We start from the raw sequence: 13,282 nt of genomic DNA, 5'->3' as shown, positions 1-13,282 counted from the left end.
CAGGTTCTAATCGGACGGCTTCGAATTCCAGCTGCTCTGGAATCCCGGACAGGAGGTTCGCACATGTATTCTCCTTACCTTGCAAGTATTCAATTCGGCACTGATAGCCGGACAGCTTGAGTGCCCACTGTTGGATTTTCTTGTTCGTCCAATCTGCCTCAAATAAATATTTCAACGGTTTTTGTATGACCTTCACCATCACCGAGGTGAACGATTTATATGACCTTCACCGAGGTGCGCGACTTGACACACAAAAATAAACCGCCTCTTAATCACCTGCTAACGCACGCGTCACTGTAACGTCCAATGACAACAACAACAACAACCTTCTCACTCGACCTGCCTTTATACCACTATCTCAATCCCGAGACTTCCGCTTATAAAAACCCAAGTTTTGTTGTCGCGCATGCCTATACAAGGCACAAACACGAGGGCGTTTGTTGTGTTGGTAAGTACTACACTCCCCTCTCATCTGATGATCACATAGAGTGCACTCCGGGGGTGGCCCCTTAGTTCCTTGGCTTCTGCGAAGGGTGGTATTTACACTCTCGGATTCAGGTTCTGGTTCTGGTTCTGGTTCTGGGTGTGGTTCTGGTTCTGGTTCTGATCCTGCCTGATCAGACGAACTACAACTACTACTCTCTTGCTCGGTGACTTCACTCATTAGTAGCTCATCATCTGATGATTCATTGCTCTCTGTAGTTGTGGGATGTACTTCACTAGCCGGGCGAAGACCACGCACATGGTGTGGGGTTCCATCAACAAGGACCGACTGCTGGCTGACCACTCCAGATATTCGTCCTCGCTTGAACTTGGTGGTGCACCGGTTTCCAGGGGGTCTAACCCAAACTGGATCCCCTACCTTGTATTTGTTATGACTCTCCTTGTCAATTGGTTAGACAGTGTCAATTCCCTTTATCCTAACACGGTATTTGTGAATGGCATTGGCCGGTGCTGTTGTTAGTGTCTTCCCATCCTTTGGTGTGATGTTATACCAATACGTGGCCTCCGTAATGGTGCATTGCTTTCTGGCAGCAATTCTCTTGATGCTGCGATGGCTCCTCTCAGCAATGCCATTCCCTGATGGCACATGAGTACATCGCAGTCGTAGTCGGACACCCCACTCATTCAGCAACTGCCGAACTTGATGGCTACAAAAAGCAGCATCGTTGTCCGCCAATATCTCTCCCGGCGCACCTCGCTCAGAAAAGATAGATGACAGTTGGCGGACAACATTCGCTGAGTCCTGCCTGGTCATTTGCCGCCACACCGCAAAACGAGTGGGTCCACAGTCGATAAGGGTTAGAAAGTGCTTACCACTGTAATGGAAAATATCCATCGCTAATCGTTGCCACACATACTCAACTTCCAATCGCCCCTTCTGCCATTGCTCAGGTGCAGGATCGATAGACTGGCATGCCTCACAGTGCTTGATGATCTGCCTGACATCCGCCCTTGTCACTGCCGGGTCCACACGCCTCGCAAAATACAAAGTTCTTTTGATACCTGGATGTCCACTCTGCACATGGATTCTTTGTATTTGGCATGAGCTAATCGCGCCAACTGCGCAAGATCGAGCAGTGAACTCCACGCCTGTCTTCACAGCTTCATACCATTTGTGAGGCACACGGGTTAGTTGGTCTGCACGATTACAGTGTGATGTCACGAGCGTTACACTCACCGACAGGTCATATTCTGATACCAGACTCTTCAGGGTGTTTAACCTCCGCCAGATTAACATCTCACTGACTGCCTTAGTACGGACTCTTGTTCGTCCCGAGAGAGTGTCGGACACCCAGTGGTAGACGCAGAGAGAATCCGTGTACACGTGTAACTTCTTCGACTGCCATTGCAGTGCCAGATTTAAACCCTTCACAACAGCATCCAGTTCCGCCAGGTTGATGTGTTGAGCATCATTCACGGGTCGCAGCCAGCATGCATCTTCAATTACATTTCCACGTTTCTCCAATAACACTCCCAATGCCAAAGAACTAGCGTCAACCCACACATTCACAGTGTCCCCATCGGCACACCATTCTCCACGGCCAGGATCCTCCTTGTTAACTCTCTCTAGGGTTTCTGTCGTCATCAGAGTTAGAAGAGCATCATCAGATACATCATTCCAATCTGTAGTTACTAAACTTGCCCTGCGTTTGATGACGCCCACAGCTGCTCGGAGCCAGCCACACGCTGGTAAGTGACCAATAAGTTTCCCACACAAGGAAAAAATAGTCCGCCGCGTAATAACATCAGGGATGGTTGGAATCTCACTGCCACGCCTCCATCGTAAGGTACCGTCTTTCCCGCAAACGTCCAATCCTAATACCCGTGCTCCATCCCTCAGACGTTCGGGATCCTTGCACTCCAACCCGAATTGAGCTAACTTTTCTCTGACGTGCGACGCAGATTGTACGTCTTCATCGACATACACATCATCAATATAGGCCGATGTTGCGTCCTCAGTGGTCTTTTCCTGGGACAACACTGCATTTACGATGGTCTTCATGATTTGCGGTGCCACATTCAGCCCAAAGCCAATCCGAGTAAGGCAGTATCTCTGACCCCGGAACCACACTGTCTGGAACGGCCAGAATGTCTCATCAACTTGCACCTGCAAATAAGCCTTCCGCAAGTCTACTATAGACACATTGGAGCCCTTCTGGCGCCATTCTCTCAGCTTGCTGGCGCACACGTCAGCATCGGTAGTGTACGTCTCAATGTATCTATTGAGTTCACGATAGTCCAGCACCGGACGAACTTTTGATTTGTTATGCTGGACTACCGCCATTAAGGGAATCAGACCCTTGGGTGGTCCCAGCTTGTTGGGGTAGGGGATCAGTCATCCATCCTGGATCCATGCCTCAAGTTCCTTCTCGTATTCATTACTGGCCTCGTCGGGTATCGAGTACTCTGCAATGCTATTCTTGAGTTCGGTTGGCGCCCTTCTTTCTGTCCACTTCCACGATGCAGTCCATGCTTTTTGGTGAGGGTCGTAGTCCACCTTAAAATCAGGCCGATCAATGTGAACTGCAGCACACACTGGGGTTTCCAAAAATCGCACAGTCCCATCTCTTCCGATAACCACCCCCCAGTGCCTTAATAGCATCATATCCCAACAGTACATCGAATCCCAGCAAATCCCCTCGCATCACCAGCACATTAATGTTTGCGGCCACACCAGAGTCTTTGTGGACTTTGACAGTTCCGGCTCCACAGCAAGCTTGCGTATTGCCACCTATTGTGGTTACTTTGATGTACTGCTTTGTCCAGTTTCGACACAACTTGGCACTCATGATGGTGTGTGAGCAGCCGGAGTCGAGAAGAGCTGAACAAAGCACTTGGTCCACGTACACATTTATTGTCGGTTGCGCCTCAATTAAATCTTGTCCGGGGAACAGGGCGGCGCTGACGTCCTGTCCCCTGATGCATTTCCCGCACAATTTTGGGATAAATGTCCATAGCTACCACATTGGAAACAGCGCGGGCGCCCCCGCCCCTTGTTAGTACAATTTCTTGCGATATGGCCTCGCTGGCCACAGCAGAAACATCTCCCATTGGTCGTGGGTCTAAAACTGGGACTCTTTTCAACATTAGTCTTGGCTGCCTGCGCCATCATTACAACCGGGTCCCTCAGGTCCTCCTCATCTCTGATAATTGCTCGAGCGCGTTCTAACAAATGTTCCATGGGCGTTACAGATATGCTGGTGGAAGCCCTCAACAGTTGCTTAATATGGGTGGGAAGGCCGGCCACAAACGCATACGCCAGTGTTTGCTCTGACACTCCATTGCCAAATAGAACTGCAAGTTACTTCAGCTTCGCGAAAAAGATGTCCACGGTTTCTCCTGGCATGAGCTTCCTAGTGGCAAATGTTTCGTAGGCCGTACAGGGATCCATGGCAAATGCCTTGTATAAAGCATTTTTTATGCAGGTAATGTCAGCCTTCTCCACAGCACTCAGTTGCTGATATACACTTAGGGCGCCTCCAGCCAATCTCAGGGGAATCACGGTATGCACCACCTTTACTTCACAGAGGTTGCAGGTCAGCTCAACCCTTTCGACCCAGTCGACAACAGAAGTGGATCCGTCGAATTCGGGTATCAGTTTTAAATCAAACTTTGCCCCAGCCATAGTTGTCCAGGAAAAGAGACAAAATGAAATCGCCGAAATAGCTTATGACCTTCACCTTCACCGAGGTGAACGATTTATATGACCTTCGCCGAGGTGCGGGACTTGACACACAAAAATAAACCGCCTCTTAATCACCTGCTAACGCACGCGTCACTGTAACGTCCAATGACAACAACAACAACAACAACCTTCTCACTCGACCTGCCTTTATACCACTATCTCAATCCCTTCTCTTGCGCATGCGCCTGTAGATTCCTGACAACCTCGAGACTTCCGCTTATAAAAACCCAAGTTTTGTTGTCGCGCATGCCCATACAAGGCACAAACACGAGGGCGTTTGTTGTATTGGTAAGTACTACATTTTGATCAGTTTTTACCACAAATTCAGCCCCACTCAAATAATAATTTAGCTTTTTTTACCGCATATACAATCGCAACAACTTCTTTCTCAATCACTGGATACCTCTGCTGGGTTTCGGATAACTTATGTGACAGGAAATATATCGGAATTTCTTCGGGTATGCCAGGCACGGGGCCTTCCTTCTCAGGGCACGGTTGGGTCAGTACCGCCCCTATACACGTATCACTCACATCTGTATACAGAACCATCGGCTTGCTTAGATCCGGATACGCCAACAACGATATAGCAGTCAACTGCTCTTTTAGGGCGTCAAAAGCCCTCTGACATTCTGGGGTCCACTTATAACGGGCATGCTTTTTTGTTAATGCTATTATGGGAGCGATCAGTCGGCTAAATGCAGGTATAAATCGGCGATAATAGCCGATCATTCCAATGAACCCTCGCACTTGACGCACGGTTTTCGGCTCAGGATGAGACCTGATAACCTCCACCTTGTCTATGTCCGGTCTTATTCCAGCCTCATCAATCACAAACCTCAAATACTTGGCCCCCTTCTTAAGAAATTGACATTTGGGTAACTTTATTTTAAGTTGGTGTTGGCGCAACCTCTCAAATACCTCCGTCAAATGTGAAAAGCGCTCCTCAGGCGTTCGTGAGAAGATTAAAATATCGTTGTCCAAGTATGCCACCGCAAACCCCTTCAACCCCATAAAACTATTGACATTAATTGTTATAAGACCCCTGGTGCATTGCAGAGGCCAAACGGCATAACTCTGAAATTAAACAGTCCTGCATGACATGCAAACGCCGCTTTCTCTTGATCCTCCCCATCGAGAACTACCTGCCAGTAACCTGATATCAAGTCCAGGGTGGTAAAGCATCTGGCTTTACCCAACATAGCCAGTATGTCATCTATTAGCGGCAAAGGCACCGCTAAGGGTTTGGTAATGGCATTCAGCTTCCGGAAATCCACAAAAAATGTGTGTCTCCCGTCTTTCTTCTCCACGATCACCGCGGGGAAACTCCACGGCGAGGTGGAGTGTTCAATTATTCCTGCCTCCAACATCTCAGACACCGCTTCCTCTACAATTTTTCTTTTATGAATCGGGGTTCGGTAGGGTTTCAACCTCACAGGTGGGTGATCTCCTGTATCGTCACTGTGTCTGTGCATCCCAATTCCTGATCGCTGGAAGCGATATCTCGATTACTCTAGTAGTTTTATTACCCCCCTTTGGTACTCAGGTGGTGCTATCACTTCCTCCGTCTTTATTCTGGTTGATTCCCGCCAATTCCTTGTCTCCTCTCTATCCCAGATCCATATTCTCTGAATTCTCTTAACAGGCTGTCCCCAACTGGGTTCCGCGTTTAACCCGTACCGTCTTACAGGAATTATTTGTTAACAGTACAGGGAAGCTTCTAGGTCCACTCACTATAGCATCACTAATCGCCACTTCAAAATTCCTGTCTCCCTCTTCTTCTAGGGAGGTCACCTGGTATCTATCAGGACTTCCCTTCCTTCGTCCCTGGATCTCTCCTGTTGTAGACACTATTGTTCGGGGAGGAATTTCCGTATCCTCCGAGGTCACCACCGAAAGGTCCTTAAGCTGCTTTTGGCCACTCAAGGGGATACCTTTCCCCCTCACCCACAGTGTCAGTGGAGCAAAGGTGACCGCGGCTCCCATTTTTTCTAGCCAATCATATCCCAATTTCAATTCCTCACACAAATCGGGTGCCACGTAAGTATGTAATTGCCCCCTTGTCCTCTCTATCTCATAGGGGAGCCTGGTCAGTACTTCCAGGCGTAGACGGCCCTGGTCAGCCTGTGTCAATTCCAGGTGAACCGTACATAAACGTCTTCGGCCGGCCATCTTCCGATAAGTACTGGACTTAATCAGTGTTACCGAGGTGCCCGTATCGATCAGGGCTGCCACCTTCACACCCCCACCACCATCTGGCGATTAAGATCTCGACTCTCCTTCAAGATACAGCAAACTTCCACTCGCTTTGACCTTTTTCTTCCTCCTGGGTTAACCTTAGGTAGCGGCTTTTTGTTCCGCTTCTGCATCAAGGGGTGTCCCCTTTTTCGGGAGCACTCTCTTCGCGTATGGCCTGGTTCCTGACAATGCCAACATTTCCTTTTGAGGCAACCTCGCGCCATACGATCGAACTGACCAAAGATCCAGCAACTTAGGCGCCCCCTCGCCCCTCGGATAGCCTGGCTTCCTGGTCTGTAAGCGTCATCAGGTCGCAACCCTGTTGGTCTCTTCCCTAAGCCGCTCTTGGGCAGGCGGAAAGCGATCTCCACTGACCGCCTGATCTGCTATTCTTTTGTCTGGTGGGACAGGGGGTAGTCTACCTTTATCTTTTCTTCTTCCAAACTTACGGTCCGCTGCGTCCGTACATCGACCAGTCATATGGCTATAACGACCCCGTCTCTCACACATCGGGTCACTCTCTACCCTCTTTCTTTCAATCCATAGGCCAAACGAGCCATTCCTCTCCTTCTCTGAGGGGGACATAGGGGCTCCCTGGCATTCCTTCCTTCTCTGATATCTGTCGGGGCTTCTTCCTCCCAGAAGGGGAGTTTTCGTGACCCACCTTGGTCGATACTCTCGGTTAGGACTACATATCCCCGTATCATTTTCCTGTAACCGGGAGCAACGAATTCGTGCTCATACCTGCTCTCCACTCCGGGTCAATTCAACTGCTTCCTGCAGTCCGGCCGGACCATCCTTAATGACATCAGCTCGGACATCTCTATCCCTTAAAGCCTCTTTCAATATAGCAGCCAATAACGCCTGCACTGTTCCGTTTTCTCTCAACTTCTCATCCGGGAAAGCCCTTCCAGCCAAACCAGATATCCGGTCGCCGAGGTCAGCTATGCTTTCTCCGGATTGTTGTCGGATTTGAATCACCTTCTTCATTGCATCAAGGGGACTCCGCTCCCCGGAGTACTCCCCTTCTAAAGCTGCTCGTAATTGCTCTCATTTCAACTGAGGGTTATCGGTTATCTGTCGGCAAACAAACCTTGAGGCTGTCGCTGACGTGAGTTCACATGCTAATGAGATCACCTCACCTCCCTGTCTGTAAGATCATAACCTGTTCTTTATTCAAAAGAGAATGTATCCAATTATCCAGTTCACCGGGATCTCCTCTAAACTTGGACAATTCCAACCTTCCCATTAGAGCTCGAGAAATTTCCGCCAACGCCCGCCGTTCCCTGGTAAAATCTTCTGATCGGCCACGCCCCATGACTAACTCAACTAGGGCCTCCGCCTCCCATATGTCAGTAGAAATCTTTCGATCACTAGCTAAATTCTGATCGGTGTCAACCTCTGCTCGCCGCACAAGCGATTCGCTTTTGACGGCACCAGTCGACATTCTCACAATTCAGTTATCTATTTCAGCAATATCATTGTTTATATCTCTACACCCAAATGATACTCAACAGTAAAATGTCCACAACATCAATCAACTCCAACAGGGGAAGAAAGAAAAGAAAAAAAATAACATTAACAAAAAAAAAAAAAACAATAAAAAACATGTAATAATGTGTACAATTCACACAGAAAGAAAATTACGTTCACTCCTTCTTCCTTCTCTTCCTCCTCCTCAGAATTTAACTCGGTATAAACAAAATATTTATAAGCGATTTCGTTTAAACAAAAAATAATAAAACTTTCTCCTCAGAATTTAACCCAATATAAACAAAACATTTATAAGTTATTTCGTTTCAGTATTTTAACAAACAAAAATAAAGAACAATTAAAACTTTTCTCTTTCTTCTCTATTAAGCCTTTTAATTTAATAAATAAAAACATATAAGGTAACTCCATATCAAAAGCGTTCAAGCAACAGCGATTGGTCAGTTTACCTCAGATCTTTTTCCTCTTTAAAAAAAAACAAACAAAAAAAAAAACCTTCGTTCGGGTCCACAACAAATCATTCCCTTTCTCTCTTTTAACTCGCTAAGATTACTAATATGGCTTGGAAGAATGCACCTTTCTCCCTCTCTCTATCTTAGCTCGCTGATATTAATATTCGTACTAATATTACGTTAAATTCACAGCGACATGCAAAATCACGATTCTTCTCCACTTTTTAAAACAAAAATATATCTGTCTTGCTCTTTCTGTCTCTATATCGAGGCCAATTGCTCAAACGACAACAGAGAAAAAAATGTCGCCTACCGTGATTCTTTTTTTTTACATAGGCATCACCACTTATAAAGGCCAAGAGGCCACTCAAGGATAAGGGTTAAAGAGTGTACAGTAGACATTGGACAATATAGTAATCATTAGTAATGAAAATTTGGTAAATTTGATAACTTATATAGAACGGCTCATCAAGAACTTATTTACGTTAGACTTGAACACAACCATATTGTAGTCAGCCGGAAAGCAGGAAAACGGAAGACAATTCCACAGGCGTGCAGTTCTAAGAAAGAAGCTTTGTTCATGGAATCTACGTTTAGGTTTAGGCACAGTCTTTCTCTCTCTCTCTCTTTGTGTTCTTCGTGGTTTCGCCGCGCGCACCTGTAGTCAACTTTTCGATTTCTCTCCTCTCTCTCTCTCACTGTCTCTGCGTTTCAAAATGTATTCTTTTCCTTCCTTCCTTTCTCTTAATTTTTTTTTCAACCGGGCGTTTCTTTTTAAATTTTTTTTTTTTTTCAAAATGTGTTTTTCACGCGTGCCATTTCTTTTCCAAACGTGCGTTTTTCTATGTTTTTCAGTGTTCCCTCATCTCCTATGAATATTCCTTTTTTTAAGTTCTCTTTTCTTTTCCGTTCGTTTTTGTCCTTTCTTTCGATTTTTTTCAACCGTTTCCATCCGTCGCTCTCTTTCTACTATTAAAGTTTTTCTCTTCTCCTGCATTCGCCGTGGAAAGGTTTTCTCCTTTCCTTTTCTGTCTTTGTTTTTATGTCCATGGTAACAAAAAATATGAGAAATATTAAGTCACACCTTTTTTTCGGGTCGATATCCTTGTCGCGGCCACCAATAACACAAAGTTGAAGATTTTGGCCAAAGTCCTGTCGAATCGGCTGCAGGTTGTTATCAGCGAGTTGATTGAACCGAAACAAAACTACGCTGTGAAGGGAGATTGATTCAGAACAACTTGCACCTGATCCGCACGATCCTAGAGGGGGGATAGATGACGACACGGAAGCTGCGCTGATCAATTTAAATCAGTCCAAAGCTTTCGATAGGGTTCACCATCGCTTCCTGGCATCTGTTTAGAGGCCGCCGGTTTTAACCCGAACTTCTGCAAGTGGATCTCTGTGATGTATCGACAGCCCACGGCTGTCATGCAAGTCAATGGAAAGCGCTCAAAACCCTTTGTTATCTCTCGCTCGGTTCGTCAGGGTTGTCCACTGTTGCCCCTGCTTTACGTCCTGTCCTTGGAGCCTCTGCTCCGCAAGCTGAAACGTGGGGGGGGGGGCAAATTCGGCCCTGCACGGAATGGCTCTGCCTGGCGGGTCAGCTGCCAAGGTATCCGCGTTCGCCGATGATCTCACGGTCTTCGTGTCCAGCTTCAGAGACATAGAGATCGTGTCGGAGGCGCTTGCACAGTACGAAAGAATACGGGGGGGGGCCAAGATAAACCGCAGTAAGTCGGTCGGACTGCGGTTAGGTTCCTGGAGTGGCAACGCAAACCTCCCGACGCCCTTCAGCTGGACGGATGGCCCTGTTCAGATCCTCGGCGTATGGTTTGGACCGGGTTTCCAGCTTGATAAGAATTGGTTGGAGGTACGGTTAAAGATGGAGGCAGCGGCCAACTCGTGGCTTCCTAGGAAACTTTCCTTAAAGGGTAGAGCCGAGGCGTGCGCCACATACGTCTTCCTTCTCATTATTTACCGATGGCCGTACTTCACCTGCCTGCACAAGACCTAAAAGCTCTTATCGAACTCTTGTCCTCGCTCCATTGGGACGGAGGAAGACACTGGGTGAGCAGACAGGTCGGCATTCAACGTCTGTGTGAGAGTCGTCGCAGGTCGCGGGAAGATTCAACCTTCCTAAAAGAGTGCCGAGCCGCGCTAAAACGACTACCAAGGTCCAGCAACCTTGTGACTGCTACCCGTAGGGAACTCCACAGAGATCTAGTGAGGGGGGCGCCGACGACCCGCTATGCGAGCGTTTGGGTTGGCAGCAGAGTGAGATCCACTCCACATGGAGTTGGGCGCCAGGTTCGAGTCATCTGAACAATTCAAAGTTCTCTCTGACCTTGCGATTGGCCCGAAATGCACTTCCACTTAACAACATACAATGCAATTCTGTTTTTTTGGAGTCGCCTGCGTGTCCCCGTTTAGGAACAACGACCGTAGAAACAACTGATCACGCTTTCTTCAATTGCCGTGAATTCAACCAGTACTGGTCGTATGTCAGCGAAGTGACGGCTCGCATCGATCCCGAACATCCTCGCCCGATTGTCGTATCCAATGTCGTTGACAACGTGAGGCCGCCGTAGGGCGGGAAAGACAAATGGTCTACATTACGATCCTGGCCGTGGCAAGAATGGTGATTTGGACGTCGCGTCTGCAAGGTGGTCGGGGCATGTTGTCTTTTTCTTATCAGGATCTGATCGCGTTCTTTAAACACCAACTACAGGTGAAGATCAAAGACTGCATCGTGCGGCATTTGACAGAAGATAGATACATGTAAGAAGTATGTGTGTACGAAAAGGAGCCAAATTTGAATACATGTTCCCCGCCTAGGTGTGGAACGCGCAGTTCCGTCAAACGTAATCAATTTTCACCCTCTTAGCTAGCCGAGTGAATGCTTCATTCCTCCCCAACTAGGAAACCTCCAAGATCCCCATCCCTTCCTATCGGCAATTTTTCTTTCACCCCTCACTCTAAATTTTCACCCATCTTGGAAGGAAAGAAATTAGTCAATAACCCTCCCCACTCCTCACCCACAAATTTTCTTTTCTCCATTTCGTCCCATCTAGAGGGCATCCCCACTTAGAGACTCTCCGGCAAGAGCTGAGGTTCCTTTACAAACCAAAGTGAACGGTCATTCACTTAACTAGACGGGTTTGCGAAGGTCCTACTAACCACCTCTGTACTTCTTCGTTCCCCGCCCCAGACACAAATAATTTATTGCTCTCATTTGTGTTAACACGCTAATTAAAAACGCTTTATACATTTGGGCGCTAAGTAGGACGTCCCCCAGTACGAAAGGGTGAATGCGGCGAAAGAAGATACTAGCTAAGAGAAACTTTGTTTAGTTCTGGAGTGACAAGGATGACCAACGACTCCGCTTTTTGAGTGGCCTTGTGCCTAAGTTCAGTTTGAACTTACTTTGTAATTTTAGTCTGAATAAAGGATTTAATATCTCAAAGTTAAACGAGTGATCATGTTCAGCACAATAGCAAAAAAGTGCATTTAAGGAGTTTCCATTCTTTATGTTTCTTTTATGTTCACTAAATCTTATATCTAACTTACGTTGTGTTTCACCTTTATATGTTTGGTGGCAGTCATTACAAAGGAATAGAGTATATGCCGACGTTGGATGTGAGGGTTTTGGGGGAGTGCTTAGTGGTTTTCGGCCCAGAATAGGAAGGACTTTAGGATTGTTTCGTTTTTCACTCGGATGTGGTCTGTAATCGTTTTTCTTCTACATTTTTTCGTTAAAATTTTGATGATGTCCCCTAAAATAGGGACGAAACGTTGATTACTATTTTATTAATTCTCTGTGTTCCTTCTAAAATAACATTGTGGCAAAAATTTTGGGAACGCAGGCTTACCTCTTAAACGGCCTCGGTGTGCGCTTTGCTGACGCAGCATCATGATGCTGAAAAGAGTCCAAGATGGCACCTGCAGCCTTATATAACAATGCAGTCTCACAGAAACTCATGTGTTCTCGCGCACGTATGTAAATTTGGAGGACTCTGTCTTTTATAAAAACAGGACACTGGAGCAGATGCGACAGACGCGAAAATGAGTCTACAGAAAGTACTGACGGACGATGCTGCTGCAGAAAGCTGAGGTTTTGTTTACTCTTTTTTCTTTGCAACAACACATATATAAAGAGAGAGAGAGAGAGAGAGAGAGAGAGAGAGTGTGAGAGAGAGACGAGAGAAGATGTGCAGCTTTTTTGTAATGATATATAATATTGTAATCTGTATAACTAACCGCTTATGCAAAACAGCTTAAAAATGAGAAACTTTAAAAGATAATTCTCTCTTTGTAGTTCGAAAACTTTTCAAATGAAACTAAAGCTCAAAGAAGTTCATCCTTTAAGGTTTGTTTGCAAACGAGTTTATTTGTTATTCCAATGTAAACGAGTTCCAGTAAAGGCGAAACCTGCTTGCACCTTCATTGACACAACAGGCTGATAAGCAAGGGAGCGGTCACTTCAGATTTCATTTCTATATTCAAAGTAGATATTTGCATTTCATTTCAAAAATGAATACTAGACACCCGCCATTATTGACATCAAAATGAAGCAGTCAGATATGCACTAAGCAAATCCGAGGTCAGAACAAACAGTTTTGGTTGGTTGTTTTTTGTTTTACGGCATATCAACCCTTTCCAAGTTATTTAATGGCGAATCAAGTGATTTTGAAAATGTTTTTAATAGAATGTTTTTGTTTTCAAGTTAGTTGCTATTTAACCCATAGTTGGGACCCTAACAGGTACTACCACTCCGGGTCAATGGCAATTAAGGGGTTGCTTGGCACTTCTGAAAGCCCGCAAACTGGATATAGTTTAAGGTCATATTCAGGACCCACAACAAACAGACGATATATATATATATATATATATATATATATATATATATATATATATA

Source organism: Euprymna scolopes, chromosome 3 (assembly GCF_053919585.1).
Source record: "Euprymna scolopes isolate OS-2025 chromosome 3, ASM5391958v1, whole genome shotgun sequence".
Taxonomy (NCBI): domain Eukaryota; kingdom Metazoa; phylum Mollusca; class Cephalopoda; order Sepiida; family Sepiolidae; genus Euprymna; species Euprymna scolopes.
The sequence above is the reverse complement of the archived record's forward strand: the minus strand, read 5'-3'. Positions refer to the sequence as shown.